Source organism: Crinia signifera, chromosome 9 (assembly GCF_055691185.1).
Source record: "Crinia signifera chromosome 9, ASM5569118v1, whole genome shotgun sequence".
Classification (NCBI taxonomy): Eukaryota; Metazoa; Chordata; class Amphibia; order Anura; family Myobatrachidae; genus Crinia; species Crinia signifera.
Genome location: NC_139225.1, coordinates 160,478,960 through 160,506,547, shown reverse-complemented (window position 1 = coordinate 160,506,547; position 27,588 = coordinate 160,478,960). Strand labels below are relative to the sequence as shown.

The 27,588-nt window shown below is 41.9% G+C and overlaps 1 long non-coding RNA gene across 2 annotated transcripts in view; it reads right to left on the bottom strand.

The window, feature by feature from the left end:
* Positions 1-212: 212 nt before the first annotated feature.
* LOC146036779 (uncharacterized) overlaps positions 213-27,588 on the bottom strand; it is a 44,599-nt gene continuing 17,223 nt past the window's right edge. For both annotated transcript variants that reach the window (XR_014460961.1, XR_014460960.1), the window contains exon 3: positions 213-304. This is a non-coding gene — a long non-coding RNA (uncharacterized LOC146036779). The remainder of the gene's footprint in view (positions 305-27,588) is intronic.

The following is a 27,588-nucleotide window of genomic DNA, read 5'->3' as shown; positions in this document are numbered from 1 at the left end:
AGCATAAATGCTGTTTTTAAACCATAAAGCAAACAAAAATTTCAGCTGAAAGACATGAATTATATAAAAAAAAGCGATCTCTTATTCTATCATTTTATTGAACACTTTATTTTTACAGAACTCTATTTTCAAACAAGCTGTAAATAATTGAGCCCAGAGCACAGAGCGCCGTGTTAAGCGGACAGCGGTAAAATCCTTGGATCACATCACAACCGCTTTCAAACGCCCTGTTCTCCTTGTAGATATCTCTCCGTTTCAACAATGAACATTTCAGCCTTTGTAGTTGACATTCCAATTGTGAGACCTGTTAAATAATACATTATAACCTCATCAACCAAGAAGAAACACTTTGTTAAATCATAATCGTTAATAGAAAAAAAAGTGTAAGTAGCATTTCGTCTTGTATGGACTTCCTGCGGTGCACGGATGGTGTAGACTTCTGAGGCGGAGAAAGGGTAGATGGGTGAGGAGGATGTTGTTTTATAACAACTGACTGTATCGCAGCTTTCAAATCTGCTCTTTTTTCATGTTTGTTTGTAGAAATAGAGTTATATTCATATGTAGCTGCTCTCGGTGTGATATTGATGTGTCAATAAAGGATGACTAAGGAGATACAGCTGAATTGCAGACCCTAGAACTACCGGAACTCCCATCCACACTGGCTTAGTTGTTGACCAGAATACATAGATCATGGATTAAGACCACACAAGGATCTAGGGAGTACTGTATATACTGATTTGGGTTCCAGTTTCCATTGTATTGTTAAAAGAAAAAGAAAGCTATATTCATGGGGCACCCGTCCTTCAGTCAGGGTTAGATTAACAATAGGGTGGATAAGACTTTATCTCTCGGCTTCCACGTAAAAATAGGCCCATCATTGTGATGGCAAAATGATGACCAGCCACCGAGCGTGCCACATGGTGGGCCATAAATCGTACTGTAAAAACTGTGTTTATATTTTCCTCACAAAATAATGTGCCTTATTATGTAGGAGACCTCACAGGCTCAGTGCTGCCACTGATTAAAAAACCCCTCTCATGATGAGGCTGCTGCTGCTGTCCTCCATGGGCCTGAGAAGTATGTGATGAGCTCCACCAAGCAGAGCTCAGCACAAACCTCCAACCTCTTGTGCAAAGTCTCATGGGACTTAGTCAGCTTTCAGTAATGCATTGCACACTTGTGCAGTTAGTGTGCCTTGGCTCCCGATGCTCAGCACCGCTAATCATTGTCACATTGGCAGATAGGTAAACCTGCAGCACTATCCCACTGCCATGCACAAAACCTTTAGCTAAAAAATGTTTTTTTAAATATACATGTAATCCTCAGGGGGCCCCGAGATAGAGGGGGGCCCAGGGGTACTGACTCCCTGAGCCCACCCCTTAATCTTGCCCTGGGCACACCTCCTTCGCTTCTCACTATAGGCCCTTAATAAATTTCAGCCCAAGACCCCTGTGGACATTAATATGGCCCTGCCTTCATTTTCCACTGGGCCCTAGGCAGAGCCTGTGTTGTGTAAAAGATGATCCATCTATAGGTCAGAATTATGAATAGAAAATAAATTCTATGGGGCTCATATAGAAGTGATGATACTACATAGTGTGGCCCCAAAGGATCAGCACAACATATATCTCATTCCTCCATAATACCTTGGATCTTAGCTGAACCTCAGTGGAATTTTTCATACAATATTCAATGGGAGCTGCTCCAGACTCTCCTCTCTTCTATACTGTGATTTGCAGGACAAGGCTTTTATATCTATATGTTTTAAAACCTGTTCCTAAACCCTGTGATTGGTGTCTCTGATGACTGGCTAGTTTGTTAATGAACCGATAGACATTTAAACTTAGTATAAAAACTGTACATAAGAGGGTGTGGATCGTATTGTCGACTGCACTTAGGTTGACAGTCATTAGGTCAACACCGTTGGGCCGAGAGGTTGGAAGGTCGACAGGTGTCCAGGTCGACATGGTGAAGGTCGACAGGGGGCAATGTCGACATGGGTTTAGGTCGACAAAACATTAGGTCAACATGGGTTAGGTCGACAGGTCGGAAGGTTGACATGACTATGCTGTTAGATGTGATTGGTTACATCTGACTATGACATGACTATGCTGTTAGATGTGATAGGTTACATATGACTACGATATGACTATGCTGTTAGATGTGATTGGTTACGTATGACTATGGCATGACTATGCTGTTAGATGTGATTGGTTACATATGACTATGCTGTTAGATGTGATTGGTTACATCTGAGTATGACATGACTATGCTGTTAGATGCGATTGGTTACATATGACTATGACATGACTATGCTGTTAGATGTGATTGATTACATATGACTATGACATGACTATGCTATTAGATGTGATTGGTTACATATGACTATGCTGTTAGATGTGATTGGTTACATATGACTATGACATGACTATGCTGTTAGATGTGATTGGTTACATATGACTATGACATGACTATGCTGTTAGATGTGATTGGTTACATATGACTATGACATGACTATGCTGTTAGATGTGATTGGTTACATATGACTATGCTGTTAGATGCGATTGGTTACATATGACTATGACATGACTATGCTGTTAGATGTGATTGGTTACATATGACTATGCTGTTAGATGTGATTGGTTACATCTGACTATGATATGACTATGCTGTTAGATGTGATTGGTTACGTATGACTATGATATGACTATGCTGTTAGATGTGATTGGTTACGTATGACTATGATATGACTATGCTGTTAGATGTGATTGGTTACGTATGACTATGACATGAATATGCTGTTAGATGTGATTGGTTACATATGACTATGACATGACTATGCTGTTAGATGTGATTGGTTACATATGACTATGACATGACTATGCTGTTATTGTGATTGGTTACAAATGACTATGATATGACTATGCTGTTAGATGTGATTGGTTACATATGACTATGACATGACTATGCTGTTAGATGTGATTGGTTACATCTGACTATGACATGACTATGCTGTTAGATGTGATTGGTTACATCTGACTATGATATGACTATGCTGTTAGATGTGATTGGTTACATATGACTATGATATGACTATGCTGTTAGATGTGATTGGTTACATATGACTATGCTGTTAGATGTGATTGGTTACATATGACTATATGACTATGCTGTTAGATGTGATTGGTTACATATGACTATGATATGACTATGCTGTTAGATGTGATTGGTTACATATGACTATGCTGTTAGATGTGATTGGTTACATATGACTATGACATGACTATGCTGTTAGATGCGATTGGTTACATATGACTATGACATGACTATGCTGTTAGATGTGATTGGTTACATATGACTATGACATGACTATGCTATTAGATGTGATTGGTTACATATGACTATGCTGTTAGATGTGATTGGTTACATATGACTATGACATGACTATGCTGTTAGATGTGATTGGTTACATATGACTATGACATGACTATGCTGTTAGATGTGATTTATTACATATGACTATGACATGACTATGCTGTTAGATGTGATTGGTTACATCTGACTATGACATGACTATGCTGTTAGATGTGATAGGTTACATATGACTACGATATGACTATGCTGTTAGATGTGATTGGTTACGTATGACTATGGCATGACTATGCTGTTAGATGTGATTGGTTACATATGACTATGCTGTTAGATGTGATTGGTTACATCTGACTATGACATGACTATGCTGTTAGATGTGATTGATTACATATGACTATGACATGACTATGCTATTAGATGTGATTGGTTACATATGACTATGCTGTTAGATGTGATTGGTTACATATGACTATGACATGACTATGCTGTTAGATGTGATTGGTTACATATGACTATGACATGACTATGCTGTTAGATGTGATTGGTTACATATGACTATGACATGACTATGCTGTTAGATGTGATTGGTTACATATGACTATGCTGTTAGATGCGATTGGTTACATATGACTATGACATGACTATGCTGTTAGATGTGATTGGTTACATATGACTATGCTGTTAGATGTGATTGGTTACATCTGACTATGATATGACTATGCTGTTAGATGTGATTGGTTACGTATGACTATGATATGACTATGCTGTTAGATGTGATTGGTTACGTATGACTATGATATGACTATGCTGTTAGATGTGATTGGTTACGTATGACTATGACATGAATATGCTGTTAGATGTGATTGGTTACATATGACTATGACATGACTATGCTGTTAGATGTGATTGGTTACATATGACTATGACATGACTATGCTGTTATTGTGATTGGTTACAAATGACTATGATATGACTATGCTGTTAGATGTGATTGGTTACATATGACTATGACATGACTATGCTGTTAGATGTGATTGGTTACATCTGACTATGACATGACTATGCTGTTAGATGTGATTGGTTATATCTGACTATGATATGACTATGCTGTTAGATGTGATTGGTTACATATGACTATGATATGACTATGCTGTTAGATGTGATTGGTTACATATGACTATGCTGTTAGATGTGATTGGTTACATATGACTATATGACTATGCTGTTAGATGTGATTGGTTACATATGACTATGATATGACTATGCTGTTAGATGTGATTGGTTACATATGACTATGCTGTTAGATGTGATTGGTTACATATGACTATGACATGACTATGCTGTTAGATGCGATTGGTTACATATGACTATGACATGACTATGCTGTTAGATGTGATTGGTTACATATGACTATGACATGACTATGCTATTAGATGTGATTGGTTACATATGACTATGCTGTTAGATGTGATTGGTTACATATGACTATGACATGACTATGCTGTTAGATGTGATTGGTTACATATGACTATGACATGACTATGCTGTTAGATGTGATTTATTACATATGACTATGACATGACTATGCTGTTAGATGTGATTGGTTACATATGACTATGACATGACTATGCTGTTAGATGTGATTGGTTACATATGACTATGCTGTTAGATGTGATTGGTTACATCTGACTATGACATGACTATGCTGTTAGATGCGATTGGTTACATATGACTATGACATGACTATGCTGTTAGATGTGATTGATTACATATGACTATGACATGACTATGCTATTAGATGTGATTGGTTACATATGACTATGCTGTTAGATGTGATTGGTTACATATGACTATGACATGACTATGCTGTTAGATGTGATTGGTTACATATGACTATGACATGACTATGCTGTTAGATGTGATTGGTTACATATGACTATGACATGACTATTCTGTTAGATGTGATTGGTTACATATGACTATGCTGTTAGATGCGATTGGTTACATATGACTATGACATGACTATGCTGTTAGATGTGATTGGTTACATATGACTATGCTGTTAGATGTGATTGGTTACATCTGACTATGATATGACTATGCTGTTAGATGTGATTGGTTACGTATGATTATGATATGACTATGCTGTTAGATGTGATTGGTTACGTATGACTATGATATGACTATGCTGTTAGATGTGATTGGTTACGTATGACTATGACATGAATATGCTGTTAGATGTGATTGGTTACATATGACTATGACATGACTATGCTGTTAGATGTGATTGGTTACATATGACTATGACATGACTATGCTGTTATTGTGATTGGTTACAAATGACTATGATATGACTATGCTGTTAGATGTGATTGGTTACATATGACTATGACATGACTATGCTGTTAGATGTGATTGGTTACATCTGACTATGACATGACTATGCTGTTAGATGTGATTGGTTACATCTGCCTATGATATGACTATGCTGTTAGATGTGATTGGTTACATATGACTATGATATGACTATGCTGTTAGATGTGATTGGTTACATATGACTATGCTGTTAGATGTGATTGGTTACATATGACTATATGACTATGCTGTTAGATGTGATTGGTTACATATGACTATGATATGACTATGCTGTTAGATGTGATTGGTTACATATGACTATGCTGTTAGATGTGATTGGTTACATATGACTATGACATGACTATGCTGTTAGATGCGATTGGTTACATATGACTATGACATGACTATGCTGTTAGATGTGATTGGTTACATATGACTATGACATGACTATGCTATTAGATGTGATTGGTTACATATGACTATGCTGTTAGATGTGATTGGTTACATATGACTATGACATGACTATGCTGTTAGATGTGATTGGTTACATATGACTATGACATGACTATGCTGTTAGATGTGATTTATTACATATGACTATGACATGACTATGCTGTTAGATGTGATTGGTTACATATGACTATGACATGACTATGCTGTTAGATGTGATTGGTTACATATGACTATGCTGTTAGATGCGATTGGTTACATATGACTATGACATGACTATGCTGTTAGATGTGATTGGTTACATATGACTATGCTGTTAGATGTGATTGGTTACATCTGACTATGATATGACTATGCTGTTAGATGTGATTGGTTACGTATGACTATGACATGAATATGCTGTTAGATGTGATTGGTTACATATGACTATGACATGACTATGCTGTTAGATGTGATTGGTTACATATGACTATGACATGACTATGCTGTTATTGTGATTGGTTATATATGACTATGATATGACTATGCTGTTAGATGTGATTGGTTACATATGACTATGACATGACTATGCTTTTAGATGTGATGAGTTACATATGACTATGATATGACTATGCTGTTAGATGTGATTGGTTACAAATGACTATGCTGTTAGATGTGATTGGTTACATATGACTATGATATGACTATTCTGTTAGATGTGATTGGTTACATATGACTATGACATGACTATGCTGTTAGATGTGATTGGTTACGTATGACTATGATATGACTATGCTGTTAGATGTGATTGGTTACGTATGACAATGCTGTTAGATGTGATTGGTTACATATGACTATGATATGACTATGCTGTTAGATGTGATTGGTTACATATGACTATGATATGACTATGCTGTTAGATGTGATTGGTTACATATGACTATGACATGACTATGCTGTTAGATGTGATTGGTTACATATGACTATGCTGTTAGATGTGATTGGTTACATATGACTATGACATGACTATGCTGTTAGATGTGATTGGTTACATATGACTATGCTGTTAGATGTGATTGGTTACATATGACTATGCTGTTAGATGTGATTGGTTACGTATGACTATGACATGACTATGCTGTTAGATGTGATTGGTTACATATGACTATGCTGTTAGATGTGATTGGTTACAAATGACTATGGCATGACTATGCTGTTAGATGTGATTGGTTACATATGACTATGCTGTTAGATGTGATTGGTTACATATGACTATGACATGACTATGCTTTTAGATGTGATTGGTTACATATGACTATGATATGACTATGCTTTTAGATGTGATTGGTTACAAATGACTATGCTGTTAGATGTGATTGGTTACATATGACTATGATATGACTATGCTGTTAGATGTGATTGGTTACATATGACTATGATATGACTATGCTGTTAGATGTGATTGGCTACATTTGACTATGCTGTTAGATGTGATTGGTTACATATGACTATGATATGACTATGCTGTTAGATGTGATTGGTTACGTATGACTATGGCATGACTATGCTGTTAGATGTGATTGGTTACATATGACTATGCTGTTAGATGTGATTGGTTACGTATGACTATGACATGACTATGCTGTTAGATGTGATTGGTTACATATGACTATGACATGACTATGCTGTTAGATGTGATTGGTTACGTATGACTATGACACGACTATGCTGTTAGATGTGATTGGTTATATCTATGACTATGACATGACTATGCTGTTAGATGTGATTGGCTACATCTATGACTATGACATGACTATGCTGTTAGATGTGATTGGTTACATATGACTATGCTGTTAGATGTGATTGGTTACATATGACTATGATATGACTATGCTGTTAGATGTGATTGGCTACATTTGACTATGCTGTTAGATGTGATTGGTTACATATGACTATGATATGACTATGCTGTTAGATGTGATTGGTTACGTATGACTATGGCATGACTATGCTGTTAGATGTGATTGGTTACATATGACTATGATGTTAGATGTGATTGGTTACGTATGACTATGACATGACTATGCTGTTAGATGTGATTGGTTACATATGACTATGACATGACTATGCTGTTAGATGTGATTGGTTACGTATGACTATGACACGACTATGCTGTTAGATGTGATTGGTTATATCTATGACTATGACATGACTATGCTGTTAGATGTGATTGGCTACATCTATGACTATGACATGACTATGCTGTTAGATGTGATTGGTTACATATGACTATGCTGTTAGATGTGATTGGTTACATATGACTATGACATGACTATGCTGTTAGATGTGATTGGTTACATATGACTATGACATGACTATGCTGTTAGATGTGATTGGCTACATCTGACTATGATATGACTATGCTGTTAGATGTGATTGGTTACATATGACTATGAAATGACTATGCTGTTAGATGTGATTGGTTACATATGACTATGGCATGACTATGCTGTTAGATGTGATTGGTTACATATGACTATGGCATGACTATGCTGTTAGATGTGATTGGTTACATATGACTATGGCATGACTATGCTGTTAGATGTGATTGGTTACATATGACTATGGCATGACTATGCTGTTAGATGTGATTGGTTACATATGACTATGATATGACTATGCTGTTAGATGTGATTGGTTACATATGACTATGCAGTTAGATGTGATTTGTTACATATGACTATGCTGTTAGATGTGATTGGTTACATATGACTACGATATGACTATGCTGTTAGATGTGATTGGTTACATATGACTATGCAGTTAGATGTGATTGGTTACATATGACTATGCTGTTAGATGTGATTGGTTACATATGACTATGATATGACTATGCTGTTAGATGTGATTGGTTACATATGACTATGACATGACTATGCTGTTAGATGTGATTGGTTACATATGACTATGACATGACTATGCTGTTAGATGTGATTGGCTACATCTGACTATGATATGACTATGCTGTTAGATGTGATTGGTTACATATGACTATGACATGACTATGCTGTTAGATGTGATTGGTTACATATGACTATGATATGACTATGCTGTTAGATGTGATTGGTTACATATGACTATGCTGTTAGATGTGATTGGTTACATATGACTATGATATGACTATGCTGTTAGATGTGATTGGTTACATATGACTATGGCATGACTATGCTGTTAGATGTGATTGGTTACATCTGACTATGACATGACTATGCTGTTAGATGTGATTGGTTACATATGACTATGACATGACTATGCTGTTAGATGTGATTGGTTACATATGACTATGACATGACTATGCTGTTAGATGTGATTGGTTACGTATGACTATGACATGACTATGCTGTTAGATGTGATTGGTTACGTATGACTATGACATGACTATGCTGTTAGATGTGATTGGTTACATATGACTATGACATGACTATGCTGTTATTGTGAGTGGTTACATATGACTATGACATGACTATGCTGTTAGATGTGATTGGTTACATATGACTATGATATGACCATGCTGTTAGATGTGATTGGTTACATATGACTATGCTGTTAGATGTGATTGGTTACATATGACTATGATATGACTATGCTGTTAGATGTGATTGGTTAGAAGTCATGTCTCCCAAATCATAAATTCTAGATACTCTGAATCTCACCCAACCTACATAAACACTTCTCATACAGTTCTATGATTTCTATAAATTTTAACCTCAAATAACAATCTTACCATAACAAGTCCACATGTATAAACAAAATGAAACTCCCATTCCACCTGTAATTAAGGTTACAATAAGAAGCAGATCTACCATTGGTGTTGCAGACACAGTGCACAGGGCCCCTGAGGGGTCCACTGCTGCCCCTGTCACCCACTGTTTTATCCTGTCACCCTCTCCCTGCCACCATCTTCCTCTCCCTGTCTCCCTCTGCCTCTCCCTATCACCCTCTGCCTCTTCCTGTGACACACTGCCATGTTTCATATTGTGTCCTTGAGTTGGGGAAGAGGAGGGGGGCCAATTTATATACTTGATCCTGGGAAAACCACCCACAAGTTCTGCCACTGGTTAAAATTGTAAGAATTATACTGTAGCTTCACTCTTTTATTCATACCAAAAAAAAAAAAGAAAAGAAAAACAGAAAGATAAATTTGTGCCATAAAACAGAAAGATAAATTTGTGCCATGCTGTGCATAAAAAGCACAGCATCAATTTGTTGTTTCTCCCCCAATGATGACGCAAGTACTGTCCATGGCTATTATTTTTATCTTAAATAGCCGCACTTGTTTAGCTAGACATGAGTGATGAAAACCTTGGTTTGCAAAAACATAGCTAGTTGCAAGTGGTGAAAGAACTTTCACTACTCTCTCTCTGCTAAATATATAAGTGAACATGATGGTGTTTGAAGCTGCAGGGGACAGTGGGGGTCATTCAGATGTGATATTATAATCAAAGAGCCTGTGTTCGATTCTGCTTGAGTGCTGTTCATGGTGGGGAGGGAATGGAGATGACCTACATTTGTAAAGAGGTACTGTAAGAAAGGAGAAGAGGTCATTGATCGTCACCATAGGATGTAGATTTCCAGGTCCCTGCCATCGGTGGCTTGTGCAGAACCATAGTTACTGTAAGCCAACCAATGGTAGAAGAGTGATATGATGCTGCTTCCCTAGGAAACAGGTCAGATCACTCAGCAGCCTTAGGTACAGTGTCTGCTAGTAATATTACAATACAGTGTTATCCACCAGGGGTGCTGAAAAGGGGGGGGGGGGGCGGTAGCAAGCACTGAATTCCAAAATCCTGGGTAGTTGCCACTGAGGGGGACAAATATCCCCCTCTGCTTTGCTGCTGAGAGAGATAAATGTACACCTTTGCTTTGCTGCTGAGAGGGCCAAATGTACCCTTTGCAGGAGACGGTACACCCATGCCGGACCGGTACCTGGGCCCCATTTGGCTTATTCTGGCCCTGCTAACTACAATTACAAGTACCCTCATCAAAAATGCATGTTCTATAGGTTGGTAAGGAAGGATTTTAATTTAACTTTAAAAAAAATATTGTTACTGGAATTCAGCATAAAAACAGATGGTTAAAATTTAATCCAGCAGATGAGAACGCAACGCTGCAGCTGGTCACTATTATAAAATGATGATATTATCAGTGGAGGAAAAACTTGAATTAACAGAACTTTACATTGTACTGTGCTCATCGCTGCTGGCACTAATTATGCCTGGTTCATACAAATGAAGAGGAGGAGGCACTGGCATTAGCGTACATGAAATAAAAGGGGCTGATTCAAGTCAGTAATATTCACTAGGCATGGCCTGGAGCTGGGGACACAAAGCAGTACTTGTGTAGTAGCACGGCGCCCATCGCATCGCAGACCATAAGGCATTTGATGGTATGCGATGCGATGGCAGCCGATGTTATACAATTTTAAAAATCCGCCTCTGCCAGGCCCCCTGTCTCTTAGCCCCCCTTGCCTGGCACAGTAGGTGCACTGCTGCTCCTCACGGACAGCTCGAGTCTCTGCATAAAGCAGGGCAGACACCAGCAGAGGGAGCTATTGAGCACATGCACCACCAGCAGCTCCACTCACATGGCTGCGGGATGGCCATCCATGGCAATAGTGCAACTGGTCATCTATAGTGTTATACTATGCAATGGAAGACCATCAATGTTTTTACTTATTGATGGACATCCATTTCCAGGCTCCACGAGCGCTGGGTGCGGAGCTATGCTCATTGTCCCGGCATTTTGAAAAAAACAAAAAACAAAGCAAACCATCGGTTTTGCTGTGTCATTGATGAAGGGAAACCATCTGGTTCACCTCCATCGATGACAAAAATATTCTACATCATCCATAAACCATTAATGATTTCAAATCATCGATGGTCGATGGCCATCCCTACTCAGGCACAGGCAGTGACTCTTCATGTTTTCCTTTATTGGTAAGCGCTGTATGGTGTGTATGTGTGTGTGTGTTTGTATGTATGTATGTAAAGTATGTATATTCTGTGTGTATCTATGTATTGTGTGTGTATTGCGTGTATTGCGTGTGTGTGTTGCGTGTGTGTATTGCGTGTGTGTTGCGTGTGTGTATTGCGTGTGTATATGTATGTATGCAGTAGAGACATACAGTTTCAGATTTAATCTGTTCTTATCGCCAATTTATCGCAAGTTCGGATTTCTCCAAAATGGCTGTCCTATTTTTTGGCTATCCAATAAGATCCCGCTTTGAGATCCGCGTAAATCCGAGTAAAACCAAACCCACACATATATAGTATGCAGTGTGGGTATTGTGTGTATATATGTATGCAGTGTGTATTGTGTGTATATATCTGCATGTATGTATGTACAGTATGTATGTATGTATGCATGCATGCAGTGTGTGTGCTGTACGTATGCTGTTTGTGTATGTATGCTGTGTGCATGTATGCTATGTGTGCATGCACAGTATGCTGTGTTTGTTGCGTGTATATTTGTAGTGTGTGTATTGTCTGTATATGTATGTATGTATGCATGTATTGTGTGCTGTATGTAAGCTGTATACTGTGTGTATGTATTCTATGTATGTATGTAAGCATGCTGTATGTATGTATAGATGCATTGTGCTGTTTGCATGTACAGATGGAGCGGGAGACATCTTTGCAGGGGATGGCGAAAGAGTCGCCATCCGCCATCCCCCGCAAGCCGCCGTAAGGGGACTCCCCCCCGGGTCCCCGCAGCCTCACCGACGGTCGCCCCGGGTCCTCGCCGCCTTGCTGCACCCCCCCCTAACCGTGTCTGTCTCCCTGAAGCGGAGATGGACAGGGTTCCCGTCCCCCCGCCAACGGGAAACTGGGACGCACGTGCATGTGAGATGCACGCGTGTCCCAGTCTCTATCGCCGGCGCTCGCCAGTGCAAGGGATCTGGCAAGCGGCGGCCAAAGATGTCTACCACTCCATCTGTATGCTGTGTGTGTTGTGTGTATATGTTGTGGAAAACGAAATTGTATCTCTATGCCATTACTGTATTACGACCGTCTTCTACGTAATTTAATTATGCCATTTGCGTCTCCATAGCTTAAACATAGCGATCAGGGACGGACGTGAAACATTAATGGTTCACTTGTAATGGCATGTCCCCTTTCATGTGTTTCTATGTAACTCCCCAAGTATTGGAATCTGATCGTCCATACTTATTTTGTTTAACCTTGTTGTAATTGCTGATACAGAAGCAAGGTCAGTATGGTGATTGTAATGCAATCACAATACATGACCTTAGAGATATTTGGACTGTGTATCAAATGAATCAGTATGTGAGACACCAAATGAAGGAACAAAGAACTATAATCCCAGTTGAACTAGTTTCCCCCTTGCTCAAGACAAAGAACCGCATGCCACGGACGATACTCTCATGAACAGGAAGACATCCCAGTGAAGAGGAGAACCAATGAGGAGATGCCCAGTCCCTTTACCTTTATCCAATGACCATCCCGTTTGACCCCACACCCCCTTGCTTTAAAAGTCTATGCCCGGATCATTTTGGCCAGATGTGATCTAATATAGAACACATGCCCGGGATCCTGGGGAAAACTCATTTGATCGTGGTCTCTGCATCTTTTGACAGTAATTGTTATCCATATATGTTTGTTTGTTGTTGGGTGTTAGCTGTACCTGCATTTGTATCTATTATAGTAATACTTGTTCATGTATAAGCTGTACTGCATAAGTCTAAAGTTTATATTGTTTGCTACTTTGTAATCACCTGTGTCCACTAAGGACTAAGTGTGTACGAGGATGATATAGTGAGAGAATTGTTAGTAGACATAAGGTTACAGGAAATGGTCATTTCATAAAATATTATTGAGAGTCTCATACGCTGTTGCATCTGAGTTACACGTAAATACACGAGCTACTGCATTGCACATACTGTATCAGGTTGCGGTTGCCAAGGGTAACTGGATATTGGTTTAGAAGGTAACGGATACAGAGTAACTACCTCATAGTCCACTGGTGTATTAATCTTTTGATTTTAATAATGTACATATGTATGTATGTATGAATGTATGTGTGTATGCATACTGTGTGTATGTATGCATGTATATATGCATTGTGCTGTGTGCATGTATGCTGTGTGTGTTGTGTATATATGTACGTACGTAGGGGGAGGAGTTACGTTGCGGGGGCTGGGGGGCTGCTGCGGAGGTGCAGGAGGGGTAAAGTTGCTCTGTAGGATAGAGCTAGACTGTGGGGGGAGGGAAATTTAGGAATAGACAATGGGGGGGGGGTTAGGATGGTTAGCCATCAGGATGCAGCTGTCACCGATAGTCCGGTGAAACAGATAATCTGGTCACGGTGATGGAATCATGGGTGCAGTATTATCGGCGCCGTACCTGTACTCCCATTGTAGGGGTAAATTTACTAAGATGGGAGATCTATTGAAGTTGCTCATAAGAAGCAATCACATTCTACTTCCTATTTATTTAGAACCATCTAGAATACAATAGATAGAATCTGAGCGATGGCTTCGGGCAGCATCACATCTTCAATAGAATTCCCATGTCAGTACATTTACCCCGTAGTCTGTGAATATGAATTTTACAGTTCTCTTGAATTCTCCGGCAGTTGATCGATGTTCCCAACATCTGAGATTCTATTACTTTGTCTGAGTTTGCATCACTGATAAATAATGAGGGGAGGCCGGTTGCATTGGACGTGCGTCTGTTTGATGAATAAACTATTTGTGTAAAGTAGAAATAATCATTTGATAGAATATGATGCATTCACTCCGACTTCACAAATAACTGAAGAATCTAAAATATAAAAAAGAAAAAAACCTGTTTACTGACCTTCAAAAAAAAGATGAAATAATATTTGGAGGGTTTTATGCGCCGTCTGTCACAACAGCTGATCTCTTCTCTGAAAATCAGTTTTCTACCTTTTTCTTTGCCCATATTAAGCCTAATATATTTTCTCTTTGACATTGGCTCATTGTTAGAATTTAATCATGTTCCCCACTGTGACACATCTTGCCAATCCGTACCACGGTCCTGCTATCTCTGACTTGCAGATAGTTTGAAATACTTTGAAAATATATCCGTTTGCCAGAACTTATTGTGAGATGTCAACACGCGCAACAGTTAAATACCATAATTGATGTTATTATATTTTCATTATTGAGCAGGTCCATAAGGTGCCCAGATGTCCCCACTTTCCAGGAGAGTCCTGCTTTTTTTCTATGGTTGACATGCATTAAGGTCGACATGCAGGAAGGGCAACATGACTGAAAGTTGACAGGGGTTAGGTCAACAGAGGCATTAGGTCGACACAAGCATTAGGTCGACATGGGGAAAGTCAACTGTAAAAAGGTTGATGCGCTCGCCATGCTTCGGGCCCTGTGCCTCGCTACGCTCAGCACACTATTTTATTCTCCCACCATGCCCTAGTGGATGGTCGGGCATGAAATACCGCCTGTCGGCACATGTTGTGTCGACATGGACAGCGAAATGTAGCACCACGTCCCCTGGCATGGCTTGCTATGCTCGCCATGCTTCGGGCACACTTTTATTCTCCCACTGCACCCTAGTGGATGGTAGGGCATGAAATACCACCTGTCGGCACATTTTGGCTAAAAAATAACCAGTAAAAAACCCCATGTCGACCTAATGACCCTGTTGATGTTAACCATGTAGACCGAATGACCCTGTTGACCTAACCCATGTTGACCTTAAGTCATGTCGATCTTCCTCCATGTCGACCTTAAGTCATGTCGACCTAAATGCATGTCGACCTAATGGTGTTGACCTAACGTTTGTCGACCATCATGCTGGGGACCCAATGACCGCATCCCACGTAACGACAGACTCTGTGCAGCTGAACCGCACCGGAGAACTCGGGAGCAGCATCTTGTAACTTTGGCTGGTGATAGTAACAATAATTCACACGTGAGTCACAGATTTATAAGGAAAGATGAAATCATGACAGAATGGAAGTAAATGGGAAATTATAACGGAGTAAACAGAAAGTTCTGAACCCTATCACACAGAATAACACAGATCTTACGTCTTATAAATCGCATTTATTGTATTGCTCATAAACTCATCACATAAACCTATTTTCTCTCTGGTCCTGAAAAACAAGAGGTGCCTGAGTTAGTCATTCAGCCGCGCCAATGTGTCGCTATCTGGTAATGATGCCGTTGATTTCACTGACGCTAGTTTTTCACGTTTATTACCATTTTTATGATATGTGAAATATAATACTACATTACAGAATGCCGAGTTATTTTCAGATCAGTTTCACATTTTATGTAAGTTTTATATAGTTGTTAATTTGTTTTTGTTTTTTTGTAATTCCTCCGCCTCTACTTAATAGGCAGATGTTCAGGGCCCTTCTAGATCAATGATGAGATCGGACATGAAGTCAGCCGCCCGTACTGTCTTTGATGGAAGCCCTGGATAAATAATTTGATGGTCGTGACCATCGAATGATTGCAAAAAAATAGAACAATTGAATATCACCCTACGATCTTCGGTCATTTCAGACAGGAAATCGGACGCAAAATAACAATTGAATATCACTGTATTTGTATGCTATGGGGTAGTGTTGTGTACTGGCAGTACAGTAGAACCCGGCCTTCACAATGGTAGCAGAGTCTTGTGTGACACCAGAGAGCAGGGACAGATTGGCCATAGGGCCCGGTGGGAAAACTCCTGGTGGGCAGACATATATAGGAAACCTGTTTTGTTTCCTGACATGTGGCCCCACCCCTAACAGACAGCCAGTCATACGTATTACACTGCATTGTCCCCAAATGTATCCCAAATGTATCCCAAAAGTAAAAAAGGGGAATATATCAGCGGGACTAACCCATAATGGCTGATAAGGTAAGCAATACAAAATAAGAAGGGTGTTTAAAGCATACCAGCTAAAAGGGAAGAGAAGGCTTTCACTGAACGTAAGGAATTAACATTTGTAAAAGGGAAATCAGAGCAGGAACAAGAGAAAAATAAAAAGCTGACAGCCACTGAAAGCTAAATAAATGGCCAAAACTTTATTAAAATACATAAATAGCAAAATATTAATAGAAGACAATATAGGCCCTTAGCAAATCCTAATGATAACATAGCCGAAAATTCGGATAAAGTGGTAGCCGGCCAAATGCCAGCGATGTGGGGCAGCAGATTTCAGTGCATCCCCCCATGTGAGTAAGGTTTTAAGATAGTAAAGGTAGTAATTTAGTAAGAAGAGGAAGGTAGTCATAATAAATTAGAATTGTTTCCTTTTCACCAACATCGTAATATGACGTTGCGAGATCTTTATACTGATGATGCTAGTTACTCAGAGCCAGATAAAGATGCCATAAGGTTACACATGATTTCCATCGCCGGAGAGGGATCTTTGAAATTTGGGGGCATGCCCTCGCGGTGAGGGGGTGCGGCCTTCACGCGATGCCACGCCCCATTTTGGCGCTGCTGCCCCTCTGCCTGCGGGGAATAGTCGCTGTGCATATGCGCCCAGTGTCTTTTCCCTGCTGCCCAGTGGGTGTCAGCGGGGATTCCCAACTGCCCCTTGTGGCCACGGAACACTGCTTGCCCCGGGAGGGACATGGGAACGTCCCCAATTAATGAGACGTTCCCGTGGAAAGCGGGATATTTGGGAGGTATGGTTTGAGTAAAAATGATATAAAATACATTAACCTCTTTTAGAGTAAAGTCTATGCATTTAGCAAGAGAAAATCTGGTTAGGCGACCTGGGGGCCATCTCTGGCCCCTAGGACCTAGGCAGGAGTCCCAGTTAGATAATGGTAGTTAGAAGATTACTATTTATTCTTTTGCATCAGTTGCAACACTCTCATTGTACTACTGTGAATACAGACACAGACAGGAAAATACAATACAAACAAATAAAGGCACAAAGACCGACAGATGCATCCGATCCATGTTATTCAGAAAGGTTAAACTATTCATATATGGCCATTTGGAAGCGCTGTTTAAAAACAAGACCTTTTGGCGCTATTTCAAATTAAATGTAATTTAAAGAAAAATGTTCCTACCTGGCAATGGAAAATAACGTCAAAGGCAACAATAGCAAAACAGTGGGATGTAAAAAAGCTTGGAAGTGCCCACGGTCCAATGGAGGCTGGCAGCGTTTCCTTGTGCGGATTCAGTCACATGGATTATTCTGCCAACACATGTAAAAAGATGATTGGGATAAAAGGAAAAAGCATTTGGAAGCTGGGATCTGTGTTCATAGAATTATTGTGACATGAAAAGCGAATATATTTCCTAGACCCACAATGGGGGGCCCATAAAAGTGGCCCCAAGGGCAGGAGAGCGCACTCTTTCCAGTTTGCCAATGGCATCGCGTTCTGGCTGGGAGCAGATTAACCTCGCAGTGTCGGCTTCTGACAACGAGGCTCATTAGACAGAGGTACGTGGCGTTGTGTTAGACTGTGGCAGACCCTGGCATCGTGCCCGCACAGTTCTTCCAGCTGCGGGTAAGAAGATTACTTAGCATATATTTACACCACTGCGACTACTCGGAGGGCAGAAGTCACAGACGAAAACTGCTTGGCAGCTTACCGGGCGGTGACGCGGGCACTTGGTCGACTCTATTTAGGTTGACATGCATGGAGTCTACAACTAAAGATTGTCAGGTTGAATCCTGAACTAGATCAACATGGCTAACAAGTGCCAACAGGCAGTATTTAATGCCCTACCATCCGCTGTGGCATGGTGGGAGAATAGAATAGTGCCGGAGGCATGGCGAGCATAGTGAGGGGACGTGGCACACTAAGACGGGGTTCATGTTGACATTCGGCTCAAAAATGTGAAAAATTCATGTCAACCTTGTCATTGTCGACCTAATGCTTGTGTCAACCTTCACACCGTGTCGACTGTAGCATATTTCAGGTGTCAATCTAAGCCCTGTCGACGTTCAGTGGTCGACCCAATGTTGACCTAAATTGGCCGCATGCAGACCTTTTACATGCAATATATCACATGCGATTCCAGCCTATGCTCAGGGATCAATATATCCTTAGTGTACCACTAGCGATCGTGCCGTAACTACAGAGGGTTCAGGGGATGCCTGCAATCTCCCTCTCTCCCTCATTAGTCTAGCAATCTCCCTCATGTCACCTAGCCCACATTACACTGTTATATCATAGTAAACTCCCCTCCCGCATTCTGCAGGAGACTCCCTGAAAGAGCTGCAATCTCCCTCTCTCCCTCATTAGTCAAGCAATCTCCCTCATGTCACCTAGCCCACATTACACTGTTATATCATAGTTACCTCCCCTCCTGCATTCTGCAGGAGACTCCCTGACATAGCAGCAATCTCCCTCTCTCCCTGAAATACCAGCAATCTCATCATGTCACCTAGCCCACATTACACTGTTATATCATAAATACCTCCCCTCCTGCATTCTGCAGGAGACTCCCTGATATAGCAGCGATCTCCCTCTCTCCCTCATTAGTCTAGCAATATCCCTCATGTCACCTAGCCCACATTACACTGTTACATCATAGTTACCCCCCCCCCTCCTGCATTCTGCAGGAGACTCCCTGACATAGCAACAATCTCCCTCTCTCCCTCATTAGTCTAGCAATCTCCCTCATGTAACCTAGCCCACATTACACTGTTACATCATAGTTACCTCCCCACCTGCATTCTGCAGGAGACTCCCTTAAATACCTGCAATCTCCCTCTCTCCCTCATTAGTCTAGCAATCTCCCTCATGTCACCTAGCCCACATTACACTGTTACATCATAGTTACCTCCCCTCCTGCATTCTGCAGGAGACTCCCTGAAATAGCAGCAATCTCCCTCTCTCCCTGAAATACCAGCAATCTCCCTCATGTCACCTAGCCCACATTACACTGTAACATCATAATTGCCTCCCTTCCTGCATTCTGCAGGAGACTCCCTGACATAGCAGCAATCTCCCTCTCTCCCTCATTAGTCTAGCAATCTCCCTCATGTCACCTAGCCCACATCACATTATTGCATCATAGTTACCTCCCCTCCTGCATTCTGCAGGAGACTCCCTGACATAGCAGCAATCTCCCTCTCTCCCTGAAATACCAGCAATCTCATCATGTCACCTAGCCCACATTACACTCTTACATCATAAATACCTCCCCTCCTGCATTCTGCAGGAGACTCCCTGATATAGCAGCAATCTCCCTCTCTCCCTCATTAGTCTAGCAATATCCCTCATGTCACCTAGCCCACATTACACTGTTACATCATAGTTACCCCCCCCCCCTCCTGCATTCTGCAGGAGACTCCCTGACATAGCAACAATCTCCCTCTCTCCCTCATTAGTCTAGCAATCTCCCTCATGTAACCTAGCCCACATTACACTGTTACATCATAGTTACCTCCCCTCCTGCATTCTGCAGGAGACTCCCTTAAATACCTGCAATCTCCCTCTCTCCCTCATTAGTCTAGCAATCTCCCTCATGTCACCTAGCCCACATTACACTGTTACATCATAGTTACCTCCCCTCCTGCATTCTGCAGGAGACTCCCTGAAATAGCAGCAATCTCCCTCTCTCCCTGAAATACCAGCAATCTCCCTCATGTCACCTAGCCCACATTACACTGTTACATCATAAATGCCTCCCTTCCTGCATTCTGCAGGAGACTCCCTGACATAGCAGCAATCTCCCTCTCTCCCTCATTAGTCTAGCAATCTCCCTCATGTCACCTAGCCCACATCACATTATTGCATCATAGTTACCTCCCTCCCTGCATTCTGCAGGAGACTCCCTAACATAACAGCAATCTCCCTCTCTCCCTAATTAATCTAGCAATCTCCCTCATGTCACCTAGCCCACATTACACTGTTACATCATAGTTACCTCCCCTCCTGCATTCTGCAGGAGACTCCCTGATATAGCTGCAATCTCCCTCTCTCCCTGAAATACCAGCAATCTCCTCATGTCACCTATCCCACATTACACTGTTACATCATAAATACCTCCCCTCCTGCATTCTGCAGGAGACTCCCTGACATAGCAGCAATCTCCCTCTCTCCCTGAAATACCAGCAATCTCCCTCATGTCACCTAGCCCACATTACACTGTTACATCATAAATACCTCCCTTCCTGCATTCTGCAGGAGACTCCCTGATATAGCAGCAATCTCCCTCTCTCCCTCATTAGTCTAGCAATATCCCTCATGTCACCTAGCCCACATTACACTGTTACATCATAGTTACCCCCCCCCCCTCCTGCATTCTGCAGGAGACTCAATGAAATAGCAACAATCTCCCTCTCTCCCTCATGAGTCTAGCAATCTCCCTCATGTAACCTAGCCCACATTACACTGTTACATCATAGTTACCTCCCCTCCTGCATTCTGCAGGAGACTCCCTGAAATAACAGCAATCTCCCTCTCTCCCTCATTAGTCTAGCAATCTCCGTCATGTCACCTAGCCCACATTACACTGTCACACCATAGTTACCTCCCCTTCTGCATTCTGCAGGAGACTCACTGACATAGTAGCAATCTCCCTCTCTCCCTCATTAGTCTAGCAATCACCCTCATTTCACCTAGCCCACATTACACTGTCACACCATAGTTACCTCCCCTTCTGCATTCTGCAGGAGACTCACTGACATAGTAGCAATCTCCCTCTCTCCCTCTTTAGTCCAGCAATCTCCCTCATGTCACCTAGCCCACATTACACTGTTACATTTTTGGGATAAAAGGAATGAGAGATAGATACATTTACATTGATTTATCAGCACCATTTCCCAGCACTTTACCAAGTACAGTAGCTCTTACTAACTGCTTTGGGGCTCATCTACATTTGGATATAAGTCATTGTTAAAGATTCCCCTCAGATGTAGCAGTACACACCCACGCTTCTAGGGGCCACGTTCACAATCTCTTTTCACAATCTCTCCATATTTGGAACTAGACACGCCCTTTGGTAGGAGCATGACACACCCCTTCAATGGGGCGCTGTGCAATATTGTACTACCAACTATTATCTCCCTGAAACTAGTTTTCAAAAGAAGGCAAGTATGCTTACAATACTGTATATTAGACACAGGTTGCCTAATATATTGTCACTTGTATGAAGCATTAGAGTGGAACAGAAGCTGATACTTATCATAGCTGCACAGATAATACAATCGCTGCACACAGGACAAAAGTCTAAAAACAGGCAAATGATCTCTTACAGACATGTTCCTCAGTGGCAGGTGTCAATCACAGACCCAGAGTTCTGCACCTTCTGACAGTCTGTCAGGGGTTGTCACCTCCAATCCAATAGTGCGCTATGTATTAGCATAGACAATGTCTACTTATTATTGTTAAGGATCTTTACATTAGAGGAACTTATTGCAGTATTTCCGAAGTGACTCACAGGATCCAACTCCACTGACAAAACATCAGTGTAAGGTTATTGCGGTGTCTGCAATGCAAATACCTGGGTGTAAACCTTGCTGTGTTTAGGGGGGTTTAACGTTAGTTACCCTGATAATGAATGTTTCCGATTTACCTAAATCTACATCAGACAATGGGCCAGATGTATCAAGCATCAAAAGTGATAAAATGGAGAGTGCTAAACAACCAGCCAATCAGCTCCTATCTGTCATTTTTCAAATCTGGCCTGTGACATGGCAGGTAGGAGCTGATTGGCTGGCTGTTTATCACTCACCATCTTATCACTTCTTGCAGCTTGATACATCCGGCCTAATGGGTTGTTCTATCCGGCTCAGAAGCGGCAAGTAGTTTGTTCCTTCCGGCTTATATAATATTGGATAATTTATGGAACAAAATATTTCATTTTAGGCAGAGGCACCCAAACCCAGTCTGAGCTGATTGGCTGGTTGTTTATCACTCTCCATTTTATCACTTTTTAAGTTTTAAGTGCATCTAGCCCAGTGTCAGGTAGGAAAAGAGGGAGCTAGAGAGGGAAAGAAAGGGAGCCAGTATGTGAGAGAGAAAGAGGGGGGAGCAAGAGAAGGAGGGTGAGTGAGCGAGCGAGAGTGAGGAGTAGAGGAGCACGAGAGAGAGAGAGGGACAGATAGAATGGGGCAGCGAGAGAGACTCTACCAGTTACAGCTGAGCTGCTGCGGTCACTGCTGGGGGCGGATATTTTATTGCAATAGGCCCTGGACCCTCGTAATACACCCGCATATCATGGCATTACAGTACGTCCACAGGGGAGTTGTGAAACTCAGTCATGTCCACTCACTGTGTCCAAACCAAGCTGACTCTCAGAAGATAAATATCCACCACTGGCCCCGACAATGCTTTGGGCTGTCCAGGGAAGGTGCAGGGTGGGCCGGCAAAGGGTAATGTGAAGCTACTTACTAAGCATGTAGCTTTTTATCACCCAACATCCGGTGGGCTTTACTTCTTGTATTATGGGGGGGTGTTGCACCTGTAATGTGTATAAAACAAAATGTAACGTAGATGATCAACATCAGTTCTGGGAATGCAACAAGCAAAGGATGATATTTCTTATTATCAGCTCCTGCACCCATGTGCATACCTCCCAACAGTCCCGATTTTATCGGGACAGTCCCGATTGTCAGGGCCTGTCCCGATGTCCCACCCGTGGGCGGCAGTGTCCCGCGGTGTGGGGGGGCTGTTGGGAGTCCCCCCCCCGTCAGCTGCTAAACAGCGGGGAATAAACGCTGTGCGCATGTGCACAGCGTCTATTCCCGCAGCCAGGGGGCTGGGGGCATGGCTAGAGGCTCACAGAGCCTCTGGGTCATGCCCCCATAGCGGTAAAATGGGGCGTGGCCTCACGGGGGGAGCCGTGGGTATAGGCCACGCCCCCAAATTAGGCCACGCCCCCGAAAATTTCGGCGCGCCGAGCGCAGCTGCAGCGTCCCGCCGGCAGAGAAACCAAAGTTGGGAGGTATGCATCTGTATCATCTTTGGTGGGGGCTTGCATTACAATTGTTACATTTTTGGGGTAAGTCCTGACTATGAGCCCCTTCAGGTTCCATTCATTTTGATGTTTTCTTCTCCCTAATTTAGGAATATTACAGAGTGAAGCCTATGGCAAGGGTCACCCAGTAATATCACTTAATTCTATTTGGGGGCTTTTTGCTATTGTTTTGGGGGGTACACAGGAAAACTGCAGGGAAACATTTGTGGGTTGAACCTAGTGACTGTTGACCTAGACATTGTCTATCCACTGACTGCGTACCAGCTGAATTAGCCCCCACATCTCATAGAAATGTTAGCCGTATGTTTTACTGAGAAAATAGGGTGCGATTCAGTGCAGGACAAATTTGCTAATCTGGCCGAGCGAATGACTTCCTTCGGAAGGGCGGACAGGGGGCTGACAAGGGTCGGATGTACCCCTGCGAACACAGGTGTGTGGCTGACATGACATGACGTCAGCGTCTATGACATCAGCGCCCACCCCCAATAACCAAGATACCAAGCATCTCAATAGTAGTATAGACTTACTTTTCAGAGCGAAGGCTAGAGAAATCATTCAATAAAACCATATGCACTGCAGGTGGGGCAGATGTAACATGTGCAGAGAGAATTATATTTGGGTGAGTTATTTTGTTTCTGTGCAGGGTAAATACTGGCTGCTTTATTTTTACACTGCAATATAGATATCAGTTTGAAGTAAAACACCACCCAAATCTAACTCTTATTGCACAAGTAACATCTGCCCCACCTAAGAAGGAATTTGCCAGAAGGAGTGAACCAGAATAACCCCCAGAGTCTCTAGGCAGTGGATACAGCTAAATCATGTCCTTGGAACTTTGTATTTTGTCATATTGTATCCTCAGTATTATGATTGACATCATCATATATTCACAATCATCTGTTTTTAAGTAATTATTGCCTTTTGTGGGAGGTTTTAATGCATTTCCAACATTAGCTTTGCTCATTTATAGCTCACTGTGTTTTAGTTTTACAATCCAATTACTGCATTATTACCATAAATTTGTGAAAATTAATGTTACAGTAAAACTTAATCAATTTATTAAGTGAATGTCTACGGTAAGATTTCATGTTAATTGAAGTGGGCTCAGCAACAAGTTCCCACAAGTGATTGATGTGCGGGAAATACACAAATAATCCGCCGTCCCTTCGCGGGATTTCGGAATAGCGCCTGCTTGGAACAAACATTTGGTTCTGTCCTGAGAAAACGTAAAACACACAACGATATCTCGTTAGGTCTATTATATTGTCCTAATGGAAGCTTACAGAATAACCGTTACACATTAATAATAATATTAATAATACCTGTCATTTATTTCCCTTCAAATACACGGTTACATTTATTCATTTGCTGTAATACTGACAAGCATACAGTATGATGGCAAATTAAAATTTAATATAATTATATAATACAGGTGCCTAAGTATGTACAATTGGATAACAAATTACTGGAAGACTTTTTTTTACCTGAACAACCAAATACAGTAATACCACCCTGGGCCTGACTGCTGCATACAGAGCAGGTTAACACTCCGGCATTCACTCTCACTGACTGTAAGGGGTCAATGAGAGTGTCATTTTACATTGTCCCCAATATTAAATGGCGCCCAGACCCCAATTTTTATTGTTTCCCAACCCTGATGGGTCAAATGCCCCCCCCATTGTTAACGCCACCCCACGATCAACGCCAACCCGAAGCGTGGCGAGCTCAGCGAGCCCGCGAGGGGCGGAGGTACGCGTCCTCCGACCTTTTCATACCCCCACTATCCACGTTGGCGTGGAGTTGAATATATATATTGTGGGGAGCGCAGCGAGCCACCGAGCCCGAAGCGTGGCGAGCGCAGCGAGCCCTGCAAGGGGACGCGCATTACTTCACAGGAATTACGCGGACCCTCACGGGGCTCGCTGCGCTCACCACGCTTCGGGCTCGGTGGATCACTGCCCTCTCACACTATATAAAATCAACTCCATGCCGACGTGGATAGTGGGGGTATTATAAGGACGGAGGACGTGTACCGCCGCCCCTCGCGGACTCGCTGCGCTTGCCACGCTTCGGGTTGGCATTCATCGTGGGGTGGCGTTAACAATGGGGGGGGGGGCATTTGTCATGTCAAATACCCATAAGGGTGGCTATACAATGAAAAATCAGGTCCATTGGCCATTTTTAACATTGTTCCCTATGTAAAATCGCGTCCATCGCATCGGTCGCATCGCGTGCCTTAACTTAAGGCATGTGATGGACGCAATTTTTTAATTGTCAGGTAAAAGGCTAAAAATAGCCCTGAAATCGCGTCGGTCGCGTCCATCGCATACCTTAACTTAAGGTATGCAATCACCTATGACGGGCGCCGTGCTAGGAAATAAGTACCAAGTTTTATTTTTCTGTGTTGTCAGTGTGTGTTTATTTAACTATTTTTTTTTACTGGGGAACTACAAGTGCCAGCGGGCCCTTTAATGCCCCGCAGGCTGGGACTTGTGGTTCTCCAAGTCCCAGCTTGTGGGGGAGGCTTGCTGGGACTCATAGTTCCACAGTTTACAATAATAGTTTTTAAATATATTTTTTTACACTGAAATCAGCCCGGTGGCCATTGCTCCAGGGTCACCAGGGACAGCACCAGGCTTCAGCCTTGCCACGTAAGTCCTGGAGGGGGGGTGCCTTTATCGGGGGGGTCCCCTCTCCCCCAGGGTCCCTGGCCAGGCTGAACTGTCAGGGGGTTAATGCTTTGGCCGGGGGGACTTGTATAAAAAGTCTCCCCCCCGGCTGTGGCATTACCCTGCTGGCTGGTTTGGCCTGGGGCTGGTTCTTTAAATACGGGGGACCCCTAATAATTTTGTGGCCTGTATTTTGGAAACCAGCCCCGGACCTGGAGCCTGGGGCTGGTTGTTAAAAATCGGGGAACCCCTATTTGTCGGGTTCCATGATTTTTAATTACCGGCCCGGCTCCTTCAGCCTGGTGCTGGTTACAGCTGTGGGGGGGACCCCACGCTGATTTTTTAATTATTTTTTTATTTTACATTTTTTTAATCACTAAAACTGACTAAAAATCACTATGGATCTGACTGATCTGTGCAGGCTTCTGCTAAATACGACAGGAAAATAAAGTGTATTTTCCTGCAGTATATTCGTGGCTGTTTCACACCAATTAGAAGCCGTATTTTCAATACGGCTGCTTAGTAAATCAGGAACCACCATTCTTTTGAATGGTGATTCCTGTCGTATTTCATCGATGGTGTAGACATTCGTATTTGTAAATACAAATTTGAATGCCCCATCAATATGAATACGAATATTTGTATTTTTGGCATAGTAAATGCCAAAAATACGAATACACTCCAAAAAATTGTATTTTCCTAGGATAATACGATTTTTTTCTACAATATCATATTAGTAAATTTCCCCAGTTATCTTGGAGTGCTGGCGTCGAAGCCTGCGTCAGGTGTAATGGGAAGCTGGAGCCACT